Source organism: Ptychodera flava, chromosome 10 (genome assembly GCF_041260155.1).
Source record: "Ptychodera flava strain L36383 chromosome 10, AS_Pfla_20210202, whole genome shotgun sequence".
Classification (NCBI taxonomy): domain Eukaryota; kingdom Metazoa; phylum Hemichordata; class Enteropneusta; family Ptychoderidae; genus Ptychodera; species Ptychodera flava.
The window spans coordinates 32877741-32902505 of NC_091937.1; the positions used below are offsets into that span (position 1 = coordinate 32877741).

Sequence of the window (24765 nt, forward strand, 5' to 3'; positions counted from 1 at the left end):
CTCCTTCATAATGTTCATATTAAGCCTCAAAGATTCAAGTTTGGAATAATTTACTGGCGTGCAAACGCAGCAGTCGTTAAAAGAAACGCTGTTTATCATGTTTATTTGCTATTTTTTTATTGTGCCGGTAACGTCTCCTAAATCTTCATCGGAGTCGGCGGTTTGCAGGAACTCCTAACTCATATTTGCGGCTGTTGTGAGTTTATCTGGACGATGGTGGCGCGATTATCCGTTCTACGTTTGGCTGGCCTCGAGCTCGCGGCATGTTGTTTGATTGTCGACACAATCATGTAGAGGCCGAAAAAGTGGAAGCTAAATATGCACTTCTTTTGTTTTGAAAATGCCACGTCATAGATTTGAATAGTTTTTCAGTGATTGAATTGAACAGTTCTATAAGTGAACTCACCAAAGCCACCAGACTTCTTCGCAGTCCTATTCGAAAGCAGCTATGCCTGCTCATGTATGACGATGCGACTCCGTTGCGTTATGCGTCAACTTGAAAACCAAAAACAGCACTTGTAAATAGCGCCACCTACGCCAAACAATTTTATTTAGAAACATGGTGAAGAAATTAACAAAATTGCAAAGGTGTTAATCACAAGTTTCCCACGTTTTTTTACTAAATCATGCCGGTACCTAACTTTTTGATTAGCCATGTAAATATACCAAAAATTACAAAGATATATAAACAATACCGGCAATGCCTAAATGAAAATCTTCCCGTAGCATGATCATCATACTGGTTGTCAAAATTCACTCAGTGGGCTACTCATTTTAACGCTTCACACAAGCTTGTCAAAACGATGTAATCAAGATATTAGAGGGTCGTCAAAAGACGTATGGATCTGAACACATGGCCAAGAAAAATGCGTTTTGGCGACTTACCTGTCTACCCCAAAGTTGTTTTGAATTTCGCGTTTACAGAGAAAGAGGCCACCGAAGTTACAAAATTACAAGAAGAAGTTTTAAAAACAAATGTTCCCGCAACTTCCCATCAGGAGCCAAACTCACGTTTTTGCCCGGGTCAGCATTTATCTTACCAGAGCGCTGCTGTTCATTTGCCTGATATGACCTTAAATTATGAGAATAAAATGATAAGGTCGACGCTTTCATCGGAACGTCCCGAGCAGTAAGGAAGTGACACAGTGTTCACAGACAATGTTCAGCGACATACATTGACATTCACCACAGATATATTTCTGAGTTTAAAAGGATATATACACATATACAACCTCAGAAATATACAAAATTAGTTTTTTTGTCCTCTCTGTGCTTCATTGCAATTTGACAAGCAATATCGCATATGTTTAATGTAATGCAAATGCATTAACATCATTTAGAATCCTTGAATACACGCAGTTTACCGGCTCCACCACGAAGTACGTGTGAAACATCGTCTACCCTGGGTGTTAATTAGACAATCCCACCTACTTTACCCCTTAATTGGCACCCACCTCCAGATTGGCGCCCACCTCCTCCTGATAATTAATTTCCCATTGTGTATGCTTTACAAATTTGCCAATTTCCCAGTCAGTTCCCGATTGGTCAAGTAATATACCGAGTACCTTTAATCACAAAATATATTCTCACTGGAAATTCGTGGTTCGTCAAGTAAGACTTGATATACCTAGTACCTCTAACCCGCCGCAGATTATAGAAATCCCACTTTGGTCTACATATCAAGCTAAGCACCTTCATTGGTGACGACAGTTTTATCAGAAATTCTATGGCTAAGCACCTTCATTGGTGACGACAGTTTTATCAGAAATTCTATGTCATTTCATAAAATGTACTTTGATGCGTAAATCAATTGAATCTTTAGCGCCGTCACTTGCCTGGTTGGCGTCGTTATGGAGCCATGGTCTCGATTGCACATTGTCATCTGTAAATAGCTCGACTGTCGAGCGTGAGACTCTGAGGGAGTGTGAATTGATTAATTCGCTCTCTCACTTCAAATGTGCTAAACACAACCAGCGTATGGAAGCTAAAATTAAGTTTTCCGCCGCCAAATTTAACTTGTTGAATTTTCGGGATGCATTCAAAGTTGGAAATATTCTCTGTCAAAACGGAGAAAACCACACACACAGAAAATGGTAATTTTTTTCGGTTTTCCCGTACAAATTAGATAGTCACAACAAACGTATTTTACTAATATCACCGTTGGTGGTGCACTTCAGTCAGATTTGCCGAACTCCACTACCCGCATACACAACTTCCGAAGTCACTGTGATATGACAAAGTGCAGTTGCGTTGGCCTGTTGTTTTCACAGTGACATTGAAATGCATGTTCTGGTCTTTGGTCACCCGCTGGGTATCGTGTCAACGGCTTGGATTGTGTGAGGCCATTTCAATCCCGTGAAGGCGTGTCCTTTGTGTTACGTATGCCCTGTTTTCATTCGACGATAACGAATTCGCGCCTCCCTAACAGACAGCCCGGCCGTGAGCGCAGTTCAAATTACGTCGCACAAAGGTTCTGACGGGGAGCAGTGGAACTCGAGGCAACAAGTCTTTTTATCTGGCTGTCCGTTCGCTTCACGTGGAATTTAAGAAGCATGTTATCTGTAACTTTGAAGATTAGGCCATTAATCTGACCAGTGGATACATGTATCCGCTGCTAGTCGCTTTTCCTGTACCAGGGCGTTTGGATTCTGTCACCAATATCGCGGAGTTTATGTAGGCTTTTGTGTACACCGCCGTCCCGGAACGTAGGTGATGACAGCGTAACTTTTCACATGGTTTTGTTGGCGGACTTTGACGGTAAATATATAAAGCGCTTATCGTTGGTAAAAAGACGATTCAAGGTTAATGTCTTTGTGAAAGTGAACAGCAAATCGGTTATGGTCCAAACGCTCGACTACCATACGGAATCACAGCGGATAGGAGCGTGAATTTGAAAAAAGACGTCAAAACATTTGGTGAGGGAAACACACATGGTTATACTCCTATGGTAAGTTGAGACCTTTTCGAGAAAAGCCAACTGTTCGAATTTTTTTTCGAATACAACTTGTTGCTCTTCAAATTTTCATTTCCTCCTAATAACCAGTATACAATCTGTGTGAAATTTGCGTATTGCCTGTATGGAGTCGCTAAAGTTCATGCTGCAGGCTATATTTGTAGAGAACGAACTGTAACGCATTTTGTTGTGCTAATCACTGGCGGTCGGCCATAATGGCAGACAGCAAACATCTGCCGTTGACATACCGCCAGTAGCTACCTATCCTGGCGGGACAGTGCCGAGGTATTTTGTGTGTGGGAAACCTCTCGCCATGTCTGTTTACCCCAGGGCTTGAACCTTGGGGCTCGAACTGAACATTTCACGCTCGAACCAAGTTGTACGTCCGCATTTATGGAATATTTCCGTCGAGGGAGATTTAGAGATTTAGACTTGGGGACAAAGACAAACCTTTTGTTTTTATTATTGCGAATATCGACTGCCGCCCCTTCACTTGTCTTTGTGTACTGGGCTGAGTATAACATACACTTACACGTACTTTACCGCACTACACCTAAAAAAATAGCGAACAATTACAGAACATTGTGTTAGGGTTAGGTGTTTTTACTGAACAGGAAACCCTACTCGACCTTATCTTTGTAGTTTCACAGGTACGCGCGGTATTTTATGACCGCCAAAACCACAAGCCAGTCACTCAAATTGGTACTGTCAATGTTTTACCCTTGAGAATACACAATGCCTTTTACATTTTGATAAAACAATATCAGATGACAGGGATTGTGTGCATACGTACGTGGGTACCATACCATATTTACATTGAACAAGCTTGTATGGTTTTTCCGAAACTGCTGTTACAGGAATATAGCTTTTTGTCCAATATTTCTCTCCTCAGCAAATTACCTTTAGTTGTACAAACGGACGAATTATAAATACCTTGATAACTGTTCTTTCTTTATTGTTTGTAGCCAATGTAGTGCATTTACAGTATTCAATTTGTATAATTCTACTTCTACTAACAATTGTTATGCTGAATTAATGAAATTTTTATCATAAAAAAGTGCCATTTTACATCCTTTACATGGTACCTGTATTCCAGTTTTGACGTTTGTAACAATGCCATGAGCTGTGGCATTCTTTACATGCTTTCTATTGTACTTAAAAATACACTCAAACAAATCGAAGATGTCCTTCAAAGACGCACACATGGACAATCACTTTATCCTTTGCAATATCAGAAGTTATTGCCTTTAAACGTTTCCATTCACGTCTGGATTTGACGGTATACTTAACCCTTTATGAGTGTTGTAATAATTTCCCACCAAAATTTTAGTGCAACATTTTTACAAATTTTTATGAATTTTTCTGTACTTTTTCGATAATTTTGGACTAAGTGGACATCACATTTCACTGGCTACTGTTTGTTATCAAAATTTTGACAAAAATCTGAAAAAATTGACTGGAGTATTACTTTCTAAAGGTGACAAAAAATGACTTTGGTGCTCAAAGGGTTAAATTCCACTCAAGTGAAAAAAAATTCAAAGATAGGTTCCTATGATTACCACAAACACCATTCATGGCACTGTTTGGTCAATAGGTGTACCTGTGTCTCCAGTATTCAACCCCCCCACACATAATTGTTACATAATTATATGTTTCCATGACAACCTGCTGTAATTGTCTTCACTGATCATTATACACATTTCTTGGTGTCATAGATATTCAATTGGTGGATTTAATTCACATTACAGTATACCAATTAATTCTCTGTAGAGTGCTTTGACTCCAATTCTGTCATCAGTTTTGGGACTACTGGTATACAATGACAGTTTACCGTCATTAGAGAGTCACCCCATTCCTTGCCTTAGGATGAAGAAATTCATGGAAGAAACACACAAATTGGAAATGTGAAAATCTTTGAAAAATGTGAACTTTTTTGGGTGCTCTGTCACATGCAAATTGATGTACGCGTAGAATATTAGTGGTATTGCCTGAGGTCTATTTGACCTCTTATAATCCCCCCTGCCATACAAAGTTCTCCCCAAATCCTTGTTCCCTGCTAATCCCTTTCTTCTTGTGGCCAACGTTCCAAGTTACAAAACAAAGTTAAGTCAGGCATGCGTAAGTCATTGCCCATGCTACAGGAGAGACTGATTTGTAGGACTATAAAAGCAGGCCGTCTACAATATCACACAGGCTGACAATACCAACCATTCATGAATATTTGTATCATCGGTGCGTAACTTGGAATAGAGTTTGCCAGGGTTGAAATTTTTGGGACTGCTTTAATTTTTGCAGAGTACCGTTTTCGACCAATCGAACCTCTTTGTAAGCTAGAGCACCTGCCGAATGTAAATAACTGAATGCTTGTGATCTTTCATACAACAAAAGAGCAAATTTGTTTTTGCTATTGTTTTCACGTTAGACTTGTCTGCCAGTCTTGGTTGACCGTTCTTTGACCTGAGAGTAAAGTTTTTGTCAGGTTGCAAAAACATTGTCGTTTAATTTTTTAAAAACAGTGCTACTATCAAGAAAATGTAATATTTCAAAATTGAGAAAAATGTCATCTTGCTGTGTATGTTTATGAAAACAAGTACATAGAGTTGTGTCAGATAACCCTTTGAGTGCTGTACTTTTTCCCACCAAAATTTAGTGCAATATTTATAACTTTTTCTGTAATTATTTTGATAATTTTGTACCAAATAGTCATCGAATTTTATTGGCTACAGTTTCTTATCAAAATTTCGGCAAAAATCTTTAAAAAATAGACTGGGATATATTTTTTAAAGGTGATAAAAATTGACTTTGGCGCTCAATTAACAAATTCTGGTAGTGAAGAATTTCATAAGAAAGACAATTAAGAATTTGTTGGTGTATCAATGACAAATTTCACCGAGTCTAATCAACAATAGGACATCACTTTGGACTATTTGTTTTTCTCCAACTACATACGGCAATATTTTTTTATTCACAAACAAACGTAAAGATTCCACATTGACTGGAACAAAAAAAACACTCGTCGGCACTTTTGTTTGTATTGTAACAAAAACGGACCTTCGTAAGTGTTATGTCTACGGAATCCTGTTATCTCATTAGCAATAAAGAATGGCTGTTGGTCTTTCTATTAAATTGTAATTTTGATGAGTGTCTACAGCTCGTCGTGATCGATATCCATGACACTTTATGTCCACCAGTTACTCGTTGTCGCATGGAGTATTTTCATCGTACTTGATTTCATTCTTGTTCCTGTCGGTGAAATTTTGTGAGATTTGTTGTTTACATATCGACTCGATTTGAATTTATACATGAAGAAGTGAAACTTCTGCTGGAATCAAAAGACAAACTGTTGACGGTTGCTTTTTGTAATTTTAGGCGAGGTCACTTTTTTTACCTGTGTCACAAAGTTTGGTACACAAGGCCAAAATAATCGGTTACGATAAATACAATATGACAGTTCTAATGATTCAAACAAAATGGACACATGGAACTGTAAATGGTCTCGCAAACAAACATTGAACAATGTTTTGTCATGCGACTTTGTCTCAAGGACACAACTAATCACAGAAACAGGCTCATACTGTAGTGGGTGATTGTTTACATTGTTGATCTGCTTACGGCAGTTGTCCAATTTTTTTATGTGAATTTTTTTTTGGTCATAAAAATGGTCACTATACTGTATGTAGTTCAGCACAAGTTTCTGATATGGGTTCCATCTACAAAAGTCATTCACTGTCTACATGTACAGTCTGGCTTCAAATTTTCATTCCCATGGCGTGACTCATTCTGTTACCATATCCAACTGTCCTGAACACCTTTCATGTGTGACTGCTTTAACTTGTCACCATTTCACAATCATGAGATGAGTCAAACTGTAGTTTGGCGATGTGGACAGGTATATGATATCGGTATTGATAATAAACCTGAACTTTGTGGATAACTTGATACTGATACCACAAAAACCGCAAATATGTACTACTGATGATTGTGGTGGTCACAAACTGAAAAATAAACATACAACTGTTTACAGTCTAAATCAGTTACTGCTGGCCCAGTGATTATGAGTCCACACAGATGTATTTTTCTCAAGGATACTGTGCAAGTCTGGACATGCAGCAGCTGCATGTACAGTACATGTACTTTTCAAGACCTGTTTTGTCATTTTCAATTCAGTAATTATCAGTCTATGATAACAATACACAGATTATAAGACATATAGTGACTAAATTCTCATGAATGCGATTAATTATTCTGTATCACACAACATACCTCTGCATACATATTCATGGACATAGATTTCAGGGATTACCTGGCCCAAGAACGGCATGAGATATAATCGCATATGGAAAAAAACAGTGGGAGAATTTCAAAGTCTGTGGGAGCCGGACCTATTTTTCCCTGATTTTCTGCATATTTGTTAATTTGCATAACAATACACTCAGTGAGACCGTTTTCGGACGATCTCAGTTTTCAGACATTTACAGAATGACATGCTGTTTGTTATACTCACTTCGCTCCATTTTGATAGCGTTTAAAAGTCATGCTACAGCATATTAAATCAGGTGACGCTGCCGTCCCGTTTTGGATTTTTTTGGTAGAAGCTATTTTGGGCTACAAACTTGGTGAAGTTAGCCACACCTACGATACGAGGTGTCGAACGCAACACACAGGGACACCCCTGTGTCCGATATCTAAGCGCCCTACACGTTGAAATACAATTGCGTCGTCCATGGATTAAACATAACTAATTATCATGAAATATTTCCATATAGTTTTCTAACACCTCGAAATTGAAAATCGGGGTTCGAAGTTTCAAAATATCAATATTTAGCCCAAGGTGTCCGGAGTTGCCGGTGTACATGCATAGAGAGAATACTACACTACACGGCAACTCCACAGACCTGTGATTTAGCCCCTTATCACATTCAAAATACGACGTCCGATTACTGCGATAGCAGTCCGATTACACGCACTCAACATGGAGGCAAAAATTTGGCAACTTTGACCCCTAAATGCCACCTCTGTCGGTGTTAACAGTTTGAGGATAAACACGATAAAGTTTCGAAAGGTATGATAGTAAGATTTCGTAGTGCTCGTCATTTATGAAACGGCTTTGGGCAAAATTCACTACCCTGTCCGAAAACTGTCACATGAGTGTAGTTGTAATCGGAGGTGATTGAATCCATACTTTCTAGTGCAGGAGTAAGGAAGTACAGTCGTCCAGAATAGTACATTTTCGTTTTTTCGTTGCACTACCTCTTGTACTGGACACGAATATTCCTTCGAAAGCGCCATTTTTAGCGACGACAACACACTGTACATCAGCAATGAACACTTGCTTTATCGACTCCAATGATTTGTCAATGAACGCAAAACTTCCTGTTGGCAACCAATCACAAACGCTGTTGAAACAGGTAACTCTGCAACAGCTTTTTTATAGCGCTCTCTACAACGACACAATGAGTGGTTCTGTACTGAAAACCTGCTAAATATTACCGATGATTTAGATCGCATAAATGTGTCATGTACGCGCCATTTGCATTATCGGCACGACTTTCTTACCCAGTTGATTTTTCTGAATGTTATTTTTCTGATTTTTGAGCGTCAATATCACGTTATCGCGCCCCAAAGTGATCCCTGAGATTTGTACATACATACATACATACACACATACATGTATACATACATATATATGTACATACGTATATACATATGTATGTATGTACGTATGAACATACATACATACAGTACCATACATACCGGTACATATATGTGTGCATGCATACATACGTGCATGCATGCAAATTTACATACTACTTGTACAGTATTCATATACATGTATATGTACACGTATACGCGTACATATATGTACTCACACACACTACACACACATACATACATCAGTACATGTACGTGCATACAAAGTACCGAGGGTATATGTAAAGGAATGTACTTGGTAGTTTGCATATAGAGACATGTACATCTATAAATGTTCCTACATTTTTGTTACTATCTACAAGTACATGTATGTAACGCTATGCTCAAAATCATCAGCTATTCAATAAGGGATGAACCAAAAATTGTTTTCAAATTTTTGCAGGCCTAACTGGGAAAACCATAGAATTCTAGAAAAGTGAAAATTTTATTCTTTAAATGGAAAACAGAATCTGCACATCGTCATTCTACATGTACCTGTTCCCTTCTAAGTTTTAATCGTTCAGTCCTAAATTCCCAAATCATTAAAATTACATCACCACTGATTTCTTCATATTTTCCAATGGTACTACATGTACTGTAGATGCTCTGTTGGTGCATATCACGCCCATGGCAACTGTGTAATTTCTTGGACATTGTGTTGGGGAGCTTTAGAAACTTGAAACTGTTCTGAAAAGTTTTTTAAACATTTCTCCTTTGTGCTTTATCTGCTAGATCAGAGGTTACTCTGTGTAAATTGGGAGCTTCCTACAAAAGAATAGTGTTTACCTAGCATGAGCATTTTAAGGCAGGCTGGGTTTAAGTATAGGCAGCAACCGAACCCTATTATGCCGTCCCCAGTGTGGGCGTTTCTCCCACCATTATTTGCGAAGTTAGCCGAGAATGAAAAAAAAAAAATCTTGTTGATGAAATTCTTAGGTGCAGACCAACTAGCGGATCACTGATTATTGTTCATGCGATCAACTGTGGAAAGGATTTCATTCGTAAAAAAAGAAAAACAAACTGAAAGTTGACGTTGTGATTCTGAAGTATTTCTTGCTCAAGATGAATCAGTAGTTTTGTATTTTTGCTTTGAATATTATCAGTCAGTGGATCGAAACAAAGAAAAGGAAGTGATTTCTACTAGGGATTTGGCAGTTTATAAAGTTAACCACAGTCCCTAATATCTCTTCCTACGCCCAGAACGCCTACAGGATGGATGACACAGAGAAGTACAGGCAATGGATTTCCATTCCCTGCAGGGAAAAAACTACATAACCAACTGAACCTGTGAATTTTTGTTGATTCCGCAAATTAAAAAACAAATATTATTAACCTTTGTCACCCTGTGGATGTCCTGACCTGGTTGGATTTTCTTATCTATACCGTGTAAACACTACTGTGCGGCAGTACTCCACATCTGTTGTGTGGCCTCTATGATAGAGTGACAAAAAAAATTTTATTTGTTAATAAATTTTAAAATATACATCATTATTATCCTTTCTCATTTGTCTGCGTAGAGGTGTAACCCTAGCAACCCAGACATGAACACAATTATATAACCAGTGGCTGTAACCTTTAATTAATTTTTCACAGTTTTGGTTTTCAATGTCAACTAGTTTCTTGTTTTACTGAGCATGTTAAAACACCTACAGTACTCTATAGCTTGCCAACACAACATCCATACATGTTAAACTGTGCTTTTATTGTTTACATTTGAATTCTAGTCCAGACTAGAATTCACCTGTCAATAGTATTACACATGTAAAGGCCAACTTGACAAGCTGTATACTGTGTAGCTCAGGGATATATTTCTATTTTTGTTACAGGACATAGTTGGTATGCAGGTTTAATCTGCCTTTTTTATTACAGTTGAAAAATTGTGCTTTGAATCTAGCGTAAGACATTTTATTCCTTTTTTAATTCATATGATGCATCAGCTAATTGACCATATGACATATATCTGATAAATCTCACTAATTGATTAATATTTGATAAAAAAACAAATTGTCATATTTGATACTTTCCCCTTGGAAATTCCCGTTTCGAGACCCATGCAGTTCAGTAAGATTTTACCCTAAGTCAATGCAGATAACACTGAAAAAACTGCATATTTCCAAAAAAGTGTGTCCTCTTTGTTCCAATGTTAACTATTTTCAACTTAGAGCTTGTCAGAGGCCTCAGTGATTAGCCCTGTGAGAACACTTATCGACGTTCAAAGGGGCTCTTTATAGCAAACTACATAAATACAATACCTAGGTAAGAGACACATGCTGTGCTACTGAGACTTTGCACAGCGACCCAACAATCCATTCATAAATTTGTTTTTAAAACTCGACGAGCGTGTCAGCTACATGCAGTAGCATTTCATCCTCTGTTCCTTTCAAGCTGAGGTGAAAAATACACATGAACAAAAAGAAACAGCAGCGATCAAAGAAGATGCGATTTTCGCGTCCATGGCAACCAAGTTGTTTTTGTGTTTTGTCTTGAAGAAGGTGGATTGATAGAGTAGCGTGTGGCTGGCAAATCCTTTGATACTCTTACAAGACAATGCAAGCGCGGAGTGTTTCATACACTTCCTAAGCTAGTGCATTATTTGCCTGGTAAGTGGATGGCCTATTTGTCCTACAACAGAAGAGCACTTTACCCAGCTCTATATATAGTACACGTAGTTGGCTCCAAATTTTTTTTGTCAAGTTTTTTGTTCATATACCAAACCTTGATAAAAAGCTTGATAAAGGATTAGTAAGGTCAATCGTGTATGTGTCGTGAAAGTTGTCGTTGTGTCATAAATACAACAGAGAAAAATGTGTCATGGACACAGAGCAAAATATGAAGATAATTGAGGATGTATTTGGCATTAAAGTCAATTTAGGAGTTCAACAGTTGATTCTCAAAAATTTTAATATGTGTGTGCCATATTGCATGCATTATTGTGGTACATGGGCTGCATAAATATCATGTGAAGAAATCAAACTTTTGTCGATAGATTACATAGTGTAGTATTGCTGATGTCATGTGGTGATTAGTTTAGTTTCAAATAAACTAAGCAGGCACACAAGGTTAAATAGGCAACAACCATAGAATTCCTAAAATTCCCAGTCCACTACCACAGATTTTCCAAGCATTTCTCAAAGTAGTTCGTACCTTCCCCCCACGTTGAATAAAATAATTTGCATATCAACAAAGTTGTTACAACTTTCCTCATAACTTCCATAGCTGTAGCAGTATGTTAATTGGATTGTAATTACGACGCCCTTGAGAAGCAGTGCTTCAGTGCATCGGAATCCAGCGGTCATTTTACAATACACACAAGCCTAAGAAAACTAGTTTTGTTGGTTAGTTATCCGCTTGACAAAAGACAGTTTCTGCAGTGATTCCCTCCCTCCCTCCGCCCCCACCCCCCCCCCCCCCCCCCCAAAAAAAAAAATCATTTTAGAAAATCTGCACAGATGTTAGTCTCAGGAGCATTTTTCTTGTAAAGGAACTTTCGTTACTACAAGTTCAAATTTCTTCAAACTTTCTTTTCTGTGACTTTTCAAGTTGTGTAGAAGTGCGTTTTTTGTTTCTGAGTGTTGTGTGCATACCTAAAACCAATGTACTACATGTTATCCTGTTTTTATCAAAAAATGAACTGCCATGAATCTTTCACGGCTTTCAATAATATTAATGTGTACGCATACACATACTACACAGCAGTGGCAGTTATAATCTCAACATGGAAATACAGACATAATGGTAGCCTGCTGTGATTGTCAACAGAAGTGTTCAATTCTGACCCAAATTCATCAATTCAGTCCTTGCTGTTAAGTATGATAGGTCCTATGTGTATGTGTTAATAGCATTTATTGTAAATACACATTGCACATTTAATACACTCCTATTAAGTAGCCAAGTCATTTACATTTGGTAACTTAGTCAGCCTGTCAGTATCATTATCCGATCTAATCAGATGTATACTAAAATTACATAAAGCATTCCACTGATCTCATCTGTTCAGAAATCTAGGCAGTCATTTTTTCTATGAAGCGTAAATATTTATATACAGCTTGATAGCTGGCAGCTACCAGATGCATAGCATTCTGAGAAGTACCTGCAGGTTGGCTTGTCTGTAACTGGCCTTGGGCAAACCCAGATACAGTATCTATCTTCATCACTCAGTGATAGTAGGGATGTGACATCTTCAGTGTTGGACCAACACATCCGTTAATGAGCTTATCAAGGAGAAATGGAGCTTAGGCATGATCCGTTACTAAAGTTAGGATCCTGAGCGTGGAGAGGTCTCCGGGTTTAGACTCTGGCAAATTCCTTGATGTACATGTACTTACATCGTGTTATCAATTTCAGATATCAATTGAATTCCTTCGTAAAGTGTTTTGAGGGGGAAATCACAGCATCTCAACATTCCAATGTGTCTGCACACTGGCTAGTGCAGTATTTCAGTTCAGTTCAATTTGTATGCACCCTAAAACACTTTGGCTACAGGTAAATGAGTATTTATAAACGGAATGGTTTGATGGCCAGTATGTGCATTTGTTCTTTCATATTACCATGTAGTAAACTGTTCCCAAAATTTATGAATAACTGGCAAATTGGACTTGTTTATCTATTGTCCAGGTACAGAAAAATGTTTTTAAACTTGGAGCCATTTCTCTGGAAAGTGCTTCCAACAATCTGAGAAATCGCCGCTACTGAACAGCTGATCATACATGTACTTACAATAGATACCTGAGTAAGGTGCTCAAACAGATGACCTAGATCTAGACTCATGTTTCAATATCGTCACTGAGGTTTAAATGGCCGTACTTGTAAAGACTAGCAACTACTACTGGTATAGGGTCTATTTGTAGCAGTTGTTTGGTTTACAGATATGACGCGGACACCATACACACAACATGTATGCTGTCAAATGACTTGTACACAAGTTCGCACACATCCATCTGTCTTTGCTCCCAATACATGTACATGCACTACATTATTTTGATATCCACCTGTGTCTATACAAGAACAAAGGCCTTTTTTTCAACTTCGGGGTACATGAACCCCGGGGTCAGTTGTAAGGACTTGGAAATTCAAAGAGGAATCTTGTTGGTGGGACCACTTGTGCAGTGACCACTCCAATGAATTGATGAGGTACAAATATGCCATTTAAGGGTCTCAGCAGATCCCCCAAACCCTTGCCGCTGAATGCATGAACAACTTCACGAGTGACTATTGCTAGATTGTGTCTGCTCGTAGCTTCTTACTGAAATATGTACAATTGGCCACAATAAAGGGTGCGCCGAGAGAGGGCCCAATGTATTGCCCCATTAAAGCAGTCTTCAATTTCAGCAGATGTGGCAGCAAATGCCGGCTGTTTGTTGAGTGCTGAGGACATATTTATGCTCACAACTTATACCGTATACTAAAAGGTAGCACATGCGTTAAAAGAGGAAATTTCAACTGTACTCAAACTTTCTGTACAGAAACTTTAATCATTCTCCATCATAATCAAGGATAAAAATCAGGGTCATGGTGCAAAACTTGGAATTGCAGAAACAATTACCTGAAACTTACTGAAAAAATGAAATTAAAAATGTCTGTTATCGTCTGTGAAAACTCATATTTTAGATGTTCACGAAAACAACTCTTTGAAAATTTAATTTACCAGCTGGCTTCAAAGTGAGTCCACACTTCAGACGAAAAAGAATTGTTATAAATTTGAGTCCAAATACATCTGTCCCCGAAGCACGTTCCACCACTGTCCCTCCATTTTACCTTACAGAGAAAAACAGACAGACCGACAAAAATAGAAAGATATTGTTTATGGTCACTCTCAGAAGGACTGTAAGATAGAGATTTCTACACTTGTAAAAACCTTTGCTGTATTGACACCAGTGTGTTAAAAAAAAGTTGTAAACTGATACGCCTTCAAAAACCATTGTTCCTGTTCTGTGGTGTTGTCTGCTAGTAGCTGCATTCACTCTTTTGAATCTAGCAGTGACATCTGTCGGATGAGCTCCCCAGGAATGTGCCCCTAGGGAATAGTAGATATCCAATACGGCAGAGTTGGCTTAAACTTAGTCCACTGCACTGCCTCTCAATAGCCTTACATGTCATTCTTCATTAGATAACAAAAACAAAACAAAACAAGACAAAAGGCACTATGGTAGTCGAGGAATGACAAAAACTAATTCAGAATTGCTTTGAGCTTAACTCTTTTTGATGTTCCACTCAACTTGGCTTCTCTGCTTGACAAACACTGCAGCTGGTGTTGTGGATTTCAAGGCATCCCCCAACCATAATAGGCGAATCCAATTTATTAGTAATGGACTGTACTGAGTAGGGCCACATCTTGACCTGACCAGAGAACCAAACCCACATTTACATCTAGATTGTATTGACAAACGCACGTTGTGATTTTCAGGAAGATTCTCCAGCACTCGATCACTAATTTCCCTTCTTTATTCCAACGACAATGCACCAATCAGGTATGACCCCAGGTGACAATAAAGAACACCTGGCTCCAGGTGCATTCTCTATAAAACCTCTAACATAAGCCTGACTCCAGGCGCTTTCATTCAGTCTCTGCCCCCACCCCCCCTTGTTTTTGTGCAAGTCTTTTAGTTTGTAGAAAGTGCTTCTTCAACTCAAGACTAGCCCTGTTTTGAGCCAGTACATTGTAAGGGCTCGGCATTTGTGGTGCCCTAGCCTTTCAGTAATTTTTCAGTCTCTTGGAGGGCTATCATTTCGGGTAAGGACCCCAGGAAGTGTTTGTAAAAAATGCAGAAAGAGGTTAGAGGAAGGAGGTTGTTAGCCCACAGGGCTCATCCTTGGGGCAAGTTGTGTGTTGTTACAACATATGTTGTTTCACCTCTTAACCGTACCTACAGTAGAAATGATACAATAAGCAGGGATTGTGTTTCATGTTTCCTTCAGAAGATCTCACAGGTGGTAAAATTACAAGGGGGAGAGTGCACTCAGTACATGTACAGTAACTAAGTGAACAACAGACACTGACAATTCTACACTTTAATCCCTATCCATGCAAAAAAAAGACTGGTAAATATCGATCTACATTGTCTCTCATGCATCTTACAGGTGTGTTAGCAGTATCTGTATTCCTCAAACCTCCTACCACACTGGTGTCTGTATGTCCATTGATTATCTAGTACGCTGTATGAACCCAATGTCTGCTTTCTACATAGTACATGTATCGACCTGGCTGTCGTTCTCTGATCTTGCAAACTCCAAGATCTAATGATGTACACCAACACGATTGAACCAAATAAACCAGTTGTCACCAACTTTAGACTAAACAGTCATCATGTGTATTGGCCTTTTGCAATTTGAAATAAATTCTGCACTATCACTGTATCAGCAATTGTCCATGAAATCAGGATGACCTGTGTGTATGTGAGTGCATCTCTAAATTGTCACATATAGAAAAACAGTTTGCTTGAATTTATTCTGGCCCAATGAAAGCCTTAAAAAACCTCACTGAAATAAATGAAGTCTCAAAAGCCACTGTGATGTGGCTACTGTCATCACCTGGGCTAAGGCAATTCAAAGAGAGGCTCAGCTGTGTGTTAGGAACAATCTGTGATTTTGAAACCTAAGTGTCAAAAACTACTGCTAGGTCCAACGTTTGCCTTCTGCTGACCAAAGCCATTGTTTGAAGGAGGAAGGTATGTTATACCGGCAAACATGTCTTCTTTCCTCTGTGTGTTGAGAGTCCAGTGATGAAGTTCCTAGCCAAACTGTCACAGTACTTGGCTGTCATTATCATTCCGGTGCTAGCACTCAGCTTGGAATTGATCAGTTTGTCTACAAACAATCATTTGACAAATGGATTATGTAAGTTTAGAAAGACACAGTAGACAGAAATCCCAGGGTATGTGTGTGTAGAATTTATTTGATAGTTGAGTTAGACACGAATTGCCAGTTACTCACTATTGGTGATTTTGTCAACATATCCATTCCAATTTTGCTCTAAATCTAGAGCAAAGCAATAGCAGACAGACAAAACTACAAATTACTACAAAACTTCAGATGTCAAACGATTGATATCAAATCTCACTCCTATGAAATTATGATACTGTGCCATGCCAATACACAAATACAACTCCCGGGTTTAGTTAGCCATGTTTGCTCACAGAGGCAGCATTCCGAGCAAAGAAACATAAGCCCCTAGTTTTGCCAATCGCTGCCACTCCACACAGGATTGAGAGAGAGAAAAGCTGGCTCAATGCCAGGGTAGTTTTCAACTCTGTGCAGCAGCTATCATCCAGTAGCACTCTATCAGTGAAAATAAATAAAAAATTCCCCCCAAAGGCAATGCAAGCAAGTGCTGTATCTCAATGGGCGATATTTACACACAGCAGTGTAGTGTGAAATTAGCGCAGTGGAACTAATCAGATGGCTAAAGACAAAAGCCTACACAGTCAATTAGTAAAAACAATCAGCCATACTAGTCAGGTAATAGACTGAAAAACAACAACAGCTCTCCAGAGGTGACCTGTTTGAACCACACACACACACACTCATTGTGTGACCTTGCGTAACCTTTAATCATAGGACATGGGTTTCTGGCGGAACACTGACACACTCAGCTTTGAGTGGTATGGGCATTTAATCCACTAGTTAGAAGATATGAACATTATTTTATGCAGGTAAGCGATCTAAAAATATGAAAGTAACATGGCCACATGGGGAGATAATTTTTGTATCTACTTTCACGCTGGCTGTGTGAGTAAATGTGGATGCTTACTCGGCGTTTAATGGTTAGCAGCACTGGCTGTATAGATGATTTGCTATTAGCTAGGACAATTTTCTCAGTCTGTCAAGGAAATAGTACCCCGATAGAGCCAATAAACTTCCTTTTCTAAATCTGACTTTTCTTGCATATTGGCAAATTTTGACAGCTGAGGTAATGGAGACGCTGGGAAAATTTTAAGGCAGAGATGAGTCTTTTGTCAGCTTTTATTTAGATTTGATGGATGGCGACAATATCAATGCAAATTGCACAGCTTTGTCCTTGGTTTCAGGGAATGATCGTGTCTGTTTACCACTTTGGACAGAGGCAGCCTAGTTGTGCTGAAGTGTGGGACCACCAGTGTCTGGACCACCAGACTATCATGTTGCTAGTGATCGTGACTTCCAAATCAAATACATCCAGCAAATCATGAGACATGCTTGATCCTGTCAGCCGGAGAATTGAGTATTTCTCATTTTGTTTTGTGTGAATTCAAAAAAGCGTCTGCATTGAATGAGGACACACATAGTTCTGCTTCAGTGGTGGTTAACAAAAGATAGCAGACTTTTAGTCAACCATAAACAGCGTAGTAGTCGCCTCCTACGCCCAGCTTAGTAATCCAACTGCCATTTTGCCTATTTGAATTTGCAAATCCCAAAGTGATACACTGTACACTTATATCTCTTCAAGATTCAGATTCGTTCTGGATGTGGCGGAATAGACTAAAATTCAGATCAGCGGAACTATCAAAAATGTATCGGTTAAATCAGTAAACTAAATTACAACCAAACAGGTAAGAAAATCGAAATGTTGTGAAAATGGGGGCACAACTATCTTTTAAGTGTTTTGTCTAAGTTTACCAAAGGAAGTTAAGATGTTAAAATCAAAGTCTGGTATTATTTGATTTTGATTTTTTATATACCTCATTCATCAAAATATAAACCCTTGAATGCTCGTGTATAAAGCCCCTCGCTACTTTTAGTGGACTCTTGAAAATGCTGTATATCCATGTGTTAGCCCCTACCCTAGTTTACTTCAAATGTGGAATTCAAAAATCGATGATAGTATAATTGAATGGCTGGATCGATCAGATATTTGTGAAGTTTTGGCTGATTGACCAACTATGGATTGGTGAGATGTTTTCAATTGGCCGTATTTCAATGCGATGTCACCAGAACGATGCGTCAATGGCACTTATACTAAGATCAGTAAATGGTGTTTTCATAGCACATCTTGGCAGAATACACAGCTGCATGGCTGAGGTGTCAGTATTTGTCGATATCGTAGACCTAATTTATCTCCCTGTTATCTCAAACTGGTAATTTATTCCACATTGTTAGGTAAAGTATCAGTGACCCTAACACCCTTGTTTACGAATATTTCTGTCAAAGTGTGTTGCTCATCGTTGTTTACGCACCCATTTCATTATGCTGTCAGGATATTGATATATATTCACTGTGTTGATGGTGTTGACAACATTTTTTGCCATTTTGGTCTTAAATAAAGCTGAAAGCCTCCCAAAATTGTGATTTTGTGAAAAATAGATTTTTTTGCAGGAAGCCATACAGTTAAATGTATGTCCACACAGTAGTGGTAAATTTTTTGTCAGGAACGACACAAAATCTAGAGGGTAATATTGATACGGAATTAGTTTAGGTGCATTTTCATCTGAAGAGAAAAATTTCCTTAAAATAAATAGAATTCAAACAGGAAGTGACAGTGCATGGCAAATTATGACATTCTAGGATTGTTTCTCAATAACCACCTCTTTATTTAATAGACATCACCACTTAAAAGTCATATTCCGTGATGTGGTACACTTATAGTTCTATGTGTGTACCTATCTAATTCAAACCTGCAAAATTTAGTTTTCCATCGAATTTCAAATCATTAGAAACAATTTATTTTCTCTTTAGTTCTGTCAGGCACATGCCTCTTTTAATGACTTCCCATTGCCTTCACAAAGTTCCTGTCCTGTACTTTTCTGGGTCAGGTAGTCGTAGGAATTTGTTATCAATTACATCAGCCCAATAGCAGACACATCAAATCTTGTCCCCGAGATGAATTATTTGCCGGTGACGATATCCAATGTACCATAAATTCAATAGGTATCTCATCTTGTTATGTTGTAATTACATTGTGCCTCTGCAATCCAGAACCCTGTGATTATGTTACTACTAAATGATAAACAAATTGCGCTCAATATAGGACAGAAATGAGAGGAGATTTCACTACAAGGCAGACATTTTGCTTTTCTGATGTAGGAGTGTTGACATGATTTTAAAATAAATCTTTCTGCCTCATTGACATCTGAGACCTGTTGAAAATCTTCCGTTAACTCCAGTTGAGCTCCAGTGCTTGATGTTTATCTTCAGTAGCCATAGAGTATGGTTTGCTGCTTACAGACCACAGTCAAACATGATTTGCGATTAAACTGGCACGTCTGTTTGTCTAACACCAAGTGGTCCTTTTCATCCAAGGCTGACCCTGTCAAGTTGACTTGGGTGACATAACTCAACCGAGTGTTTACAGACCAGAATTGTCTTCTTGTCGGTTTTGTTTATTTTCAATATTTGCTAAAGCCCTTTTTGCTTCATCCCGTGGGTTGCGATGAAACGTGCTGCAAGGAGAGAGACTTTTGGAACTAGCAGCACAATCTCTCCATGCTACACAACTTTTTTTCCAAAATTTCAAAATTTCACTAGGTTTTTAGGCTAATTTAAAACCAGATTTGTTGACAATATGATCAGTAATGATTTTGTATAAAAAATATTAAAATGGTGCTTTTTATTGATTTTGCACTGAAAATCATTCACATGTTACCAGCAAAAATGGTCGATCACCACCACCCATAAAATAAAAGACAGGAAATCCAAGTCATCTTGGTGAGGGAGCTCAACATACACGCCAAATATTGATCTAGTATTGAGTTACAGGGAAGTATTTAATATTCTCTTTGGACTACTGAAACAGCTTGTTGAAACTTTATCTGTTTTTCTGTCATTTCTTAGAGATTATCACCATTATCAATGAGAGAATGTAAAAGAAGCCATACAATTTGCATGTGGGTTCCATTCCAGTGATCTGTTTTGTATCTAGATTGTCAGGTATCTGGGTCATTGGTCAAAAATGGAAACACGGTCCCTTTGATATTTCTGTTTTCCTCAAAACGCTGCACAAAATGAGTTTGCATTTGTACAAAACAAATACCAGATTTTGAAAGAATCGCAAAGCAGATATGTTAATTTATTATCGTACTGTACTTCATATAAGGTTACAGGTTGCAGAGCACCATGAGTAAGGTAAAACTGAGCAAATTCAAGTCAGATATTTTAAATGATATGACCTATTCACCCCCGTTTCTCAGTGGATAAGCCCTGCCTGACCGTTGCAAGCCCTGTGATAAGACCACTGTGGTAGGGAAGGTCACAGGTGTCAACCCCACATGTCCAGAACTATCAACAGGGTAGATTTTTTGCCCGCATGGTGTAAGGGGAAAACATGAAGCTGACAAGGTTTTTCATCAACATTCTTGGCACACACAGTTTGCCATCACGGCGCCCATGTACTCTAGGGTATACATACACATTCCATCAGAATGCCTAGTTAGGATTTTGTGTTTGCCCCTTCTTATGTGTATGGAACATTAAAACTGACATGTCATTCATTGGTTTTTTCTCATCATTGATGAAATTATCATCATTGATACCGATAGAAGTGTGCATTGTTAACATTTGATCATAGACGGCAGAGACTCTGCTGTCTATGATTTGATATAGAGAAATATGAAAAAATAATTATTTTTATGATTAACTACATATAATAAAACAATATGAATCCAAGTGCCGACAACTTTTAAAGATATCCGGTCCACGTTTCAGCTGAAGTGACAGAAGTACAGGAACTTCACCGCAGGAAATATTAGCCAAGGAATAGATCGGATTTTGTGACTGTAATCTGGAGACAATAGAACACTCAAAGGCAACCCTACAGGTCATTCCAGTCACCATTACTGCATTCAGTGAATCTTGTTTGACATTCTGCTTTGTTTTGCAGTGATACAATAGCTTCTGAATTTCTGAGTGAAGTTTGGATTTTTTACCGACCAGTCTGTTGATTTTGCCTATAACCTAGTCAATGCATTTACCAGTGGCGTGGCTTATCCGGTTTTGCCAGACAATGGTGAAGTTGGATTTTTTTTTTGCAGGGATTTTGTACACCCAGAGCCTTTTCTTTTCACCAAAAGCATTCTGTTATGCAATGTTTACTTTGAATCAGATTTGGTAGACAGAAACATGTTTGACAGGAAAGTGTAGTGGGTTTATCATTTCAGTGTTTACTTTGGGTGGTCAGTGGTGTAGGCGGTTGTGGTAAGACCATTTTCGTTTTTTTGTCCTACAAGTTCAATCATGTGTTGTCAGTTTTTCTCAGATAGTGAGTCTATATTCAAACAAAAAACTGAAAAAATTGAATTAATGTTAGTCGTTGAAACTTGCTACTTTTACTCTGAAAGGATATTTTAAATGTTATGGAAGTTTGTGTTGATACATTCAACTGCTACATTATTATTAGTGTACAAAATATTACTAGTATTCTGTATTCTGTACTGTACTTGAAATTTGGAAAAAAATTGATGATTATGGTATGAAAATCCAAAGTTAGAACTTGTAAACTGAATCTAGAAGGCCTGGATGTCCTAACATGTTAGGAGAAGGTCACAAACAAGATATATTCTCTGTCCAAGTGCACCTCTCTGCCAGTCATTCATGAAAATCCAGCCGAACAAACTCAACAACTTTACACACTTGTAAAGAGGAAATTGTGTATTATGTACTTTACAAAATACCGCAACAACCTTGTGGTCACGAAATTGAATTCCGAGAGGTGTAACTGCATAGTTGATGAGGTCTGAGCTATGAAAAGTTTCCCGGCTTCGGCCGTTCTACCATCAAACACAACATGAAAAGACTTGTACAATGGGAACAGCCCTGGCCTAGCACCTCAGTCTGCAGACACAATGGAGCAAGTCATGGGCTAAATACAACTTTTTTCCCAACCTTTTATATGATTCCATAACTACAGTGCGTCTGTAATCGTATCAGTGGCGTTGTGGTTTTGGGTTTGTTTTTTTTTGAATCAATAAGGCACAGGAAATGTAGACATGTTTAGTGAGAAATGACTCAAGCAAGGGGTGTGACCGTGCCAAGTCAATAAACGGAGCCATCATTGTCATTGATGTGCTGACAACCACCAATCCTCAATCTGTGGTCACCCAGGCTGTGGTATTCTCACATGCTTCACATCGTTCACCCCAAAAAATCTGATAACAAAGGTCTCTCACATTCTTACTTTCTCATCTGTTTTGAATCATATGCCAAAAGATTCTGATAAAAGTCTTTTACCTACCGGTATTCTTATTCTCTTGATACACTGTGTTGGATTAAACTATTACAACACAGGTGATACTAGGGAAACAGAGAAATTTTAACCGTCCCAGCCCCCATTTCAAACCATACCATACGCTGTAGAGTGTCAGCTTTGCCAAAGAACACAATTACACTCCTCTGGAGTGAGTGATTAGAGAGGAAATTGTGAAAAACTAATGTGCATATTACTGTGCTACTGTATAACACTATGTATTTGTCCTTTCACCATTATAATGTAAAAGTTTATGTGAACTTTTACAACCTATTAATCCTAAGATATAAAAACAAATTAGAGAAAGATTTTACGAGAAGAACTGTACTTCACAATAGGTTGAAAAATTTAAACATTTTAATATACAAATGCATGTTAAAGGATAAGCAGATGATAATTAATATTATCATATACCCATGACCATATCCGTGTCTCCTCTGACGCGTCGTGACGTGGAACGTAAAACATCAGTCTGATACTGCACGTTATACGTCATCAATTGTTGTTTATTTCCGATTTGATGTTATGATGTTCATCTTGCATTTAACGATCAAATCCATCTTTCAATATAAAACGAAACATTTACTAGTACATATGAATTTAACGTTCCTTTATTTTAGATCTAAAGAGTGTTACAGGACAGGTTGTTGTAGAAAATCAAAAGTTGATGTTTACAATCTGTTGTATTTCGCGCTACTTTGTCGTTCCTGTTCACGTCAGCCATGTTTCAGCAATAGTTATTAAGTGAATTCGAACTTACAATATTGTCCGTGTAATAATTATCCACCAGAACACCGGGACGGTGACCAGAATAAGTAAATTGGCTCCATTCCTTTCTGAACTGCGGTAAATTGCGCTGAAATAAGCCTGTTTAGATGGTACACACTCGACACGATGCGATTGACGACTTGATCAGCTGTTGTATATATGTATCAATGCGCTCAGACCAGCGGCAGAATATAAAAACATAGTCCCTTCGAAAGACTGACAAAAACTAATAAAATTTCTTTATTTTTAATTACCTTTTTCATAAATATACGGTCATGGGCATATGATAAATCGGTTATCTCACGATATCAGCGCTTGGTTGGACGTATTCCACTCGTGAGCGTGTGCGCCGCATCACACTAGTCTTTGACTCGTGTGATGCGGCTCGCACCCTCACTCATGGCAATACGTCCCAACCAAGCGTTGATATCGTGGGATAACCTCATAATACACTAAATGAACTACCTGGCTAGTAAGCTTGATGACTGATCACTGATTCCTAGTTACAGTGTTTGTAGTCTTGTAATCACAAACCCATTCCTATAGTATTATGTCTGATGTATTCTACTACAATGTAAGGTCTTACAGTAGTTGAGTCACAGACTCTAAGATCTATGCTTGAGCCATCACTTTGGATCTAATCCTCCATAAAACAAAATTTTACTCATAGGACTTGTTGCTGTGTATTCCACAGTGGGTACAGTACATGTAGTCACTGGCCCCAGAGTCCGCTTTTATTGGACTCCTGGGCAAGCTTTGAGAACTTTGTAGTAAGTCCAACCATAAAACGTAACCTATTCACCCCTGTTCCCTGTAAACAGGTCCATAATCACCATTGATAACAATGGGTTTGGGCCAAACCATGGTGGTGAAAGGGTTTAAAATTACTAGAGTTAGCCCAGTCAGCAGCTTACAACACAGATACATGTAATTCCCTGCGGTATGTGGAAACGATACATTACAGTGTTTTCCGATCAAAACAGTGAACGATTCTTTAATTACCCGTGGCATGTTATTTCCAATGATGTGTCCTGACCTAGATCCCTGATTTGAAACCTGAAGCCAAAATATGCTGTCAAATCGGATTAGGCCATTATCGCTGTCAGGTGCTCGCACTTGTACTTGGTGTTTGTCAAGAGCAAGCTTTCACGTACAGTGACTGTGAATGTCATGCCCCAGAATGTTCAGAACCCATTATACTTTT

General features: G+C 38.4%; 1 protein-coding gene across 12 annotated transcripts in view; it reads left to right on the forward strand.

Annotated features, from left to right (window-relative positions):
- The first annotated feature begins 2383 nt into the window (after window positions 1–2383).
- Window positions 2384–24765, forward strand: part of LOC139142549 (ankyrin repeat domain-containing protein 6-like) — a 54252-nt gene continuing 31870 nt past the window's right edge. For 6 of the 12 annotated variants that reach the window (XM_070712510.1, XM_070712513.1, XM_070712516.1 and 3 more), the window contains exon 1: window positions 2764–2947. The gene's annotated coding sequence lies outside the window, so the exon portion shown is untranslated. Of the gene's footprint in view, window positions 2948–24765 lie in introns of all 12 variants that reach the window. The other 6 variants (XR_011554420.1, XM_070712512.1, XR_011554417.1 and 3 more) reach the window with 6 other exon arrangements.